Source organism: Echinops telfairi, unplaced genomic scaffold (genome assembly GCF_000313985.2).
Source record: "Echinops telfairi isolate 266 unplaced genomic scaffold, ASM31398v2 ScPeMD7_9;HRSCAF=40, whole genome shotgun sequence".
In the NCBI taxonomy this organism is placed as follows: Eukaryota; Metazoa; Chordata; class Mammalia; order Afrosoricida; family Tenrecidae; genus Echinops; species Echinops telfairi.
The window spans coordinates 88,052,174-88,053,762 of NW_022103906.1; positions in this window are offsets into that span (position 1 = coordinate 88,052,174).

Here is a 1,589-nt window from a genome sequence, read left to right on the forward strand (position 1 = left end):
AGGGACCAGGTAATAGGCATCAGCAGACACATAACACAAAAAAACATATTGTTAATAACGAGGGGGCTTGAAGCAGAAATCCAAAGCCCATCTGTAGACGGTGGAACAATCTCCCCACAGAGGGGCCACATGGAAGGGATGAGTCATCAGAGTGCAGTAAAGCATCGGTGAAACACTATATTCCACTGGTTCCTTGAGGCTTCCTTACCCCCCACTACCATGACCCCAGTGCTGCTTTCCAGTTCAGACTAGACCGGAACATGTACAGGTATAAAAAGGGATGGGAGCTCACGACACACAGAATCCAGGAAAAGAAGTAGGCATAGTGATACCAGAATTATAGGGGGAAGAGGGGGAGAGGAAGGGAGAAAGGGGGAACCAATCACAACGATCAACACATCATCATACACCCCTCTACTGGGGGAAGAACAACAGAAAACATAAGGGAAGGGAGACAGTGGTTGGTGTGAGAGATGAAAATAATAGGAATGTATAATCTATCAGGGGGTTATGAGGTGGATGGGGAGCTGATACCAAGGACACAATAGAAAATAAATGTCTATAAAAGAATGAGGGCAACATATGTACAGACATGCCTGATTCAATTAATGTATGGATTGTGATAAGAGTTGTACGAGCCCCCAATAAAATAATTTAAAAACAAACAAAAAAACTAGGTATTAAAAATAAGACAATCTGATTTTAGGGCAATCTTAACATCCTAGAGGAATAAGCAGATGTTATAGTATACCACCATGCTCAACTGAGAACACTGTACTGTTGTGAGGGGCCAGCAAGTCAGGACTGACTCATAGCAATCCTATATAGAACAGATCAACGGCCCCATTCGGCACTGTCTTCACAGCTGTTCCTATATTTGAGCCCATTCTTGTAGCTACGGTATCTATCCATCAGATTAAGGCCTTCCTCTTTTGCTGGCCCTCAATTTTACCGTGCTAACATGTTCAAGATACGTGAGACGAAGTTTTGCCAACCTCACTTCTAAGGAGCATTCCAGCTATCCTTTTTTCCAACACAGGTTTGTTCTTCTGGCAACTAATGGAACATTCAATATTCTTCACCAATAAATTAATTGAAATGTGTAAGCTCTTTTCCTGTCTTATCCACTCTCTAACTTTCTCAGGCAGATAAAGCAAAGGAATATACTCTGGCTTGATTGAAGCACACCTTAGTCTTCAATGTAACATCTTCGGTCTTTAACACTTTAAAGAGGTCTTCTGCAGTAGATGTGCCAAATGCAAAACTTCATCTGATTCCTTGGCTGCTGTTACCACGGCCATTGATAATGGAACAGAGTAATCTGACATCAATACAATTATAATAACCAATAAAACACAGGGAAATGTCTTTCTGGTATCCTGTTTTCAGTTATGATCCATCTGACATCAGCAATATTACTCCTCTTTTCAGGTGCTCTTATAAATCTGCCTTGGATTTCTGGCAATTTCTTGATGTATTGCTGTAAACAATTTGAGTATCTTTAACAAAATTTTATTTTTGCATGAGTGTGATATCCACATTCTAGTTGATGATATTTATTTGTTTTTGTTTGTTTGTTTTTTAAACAT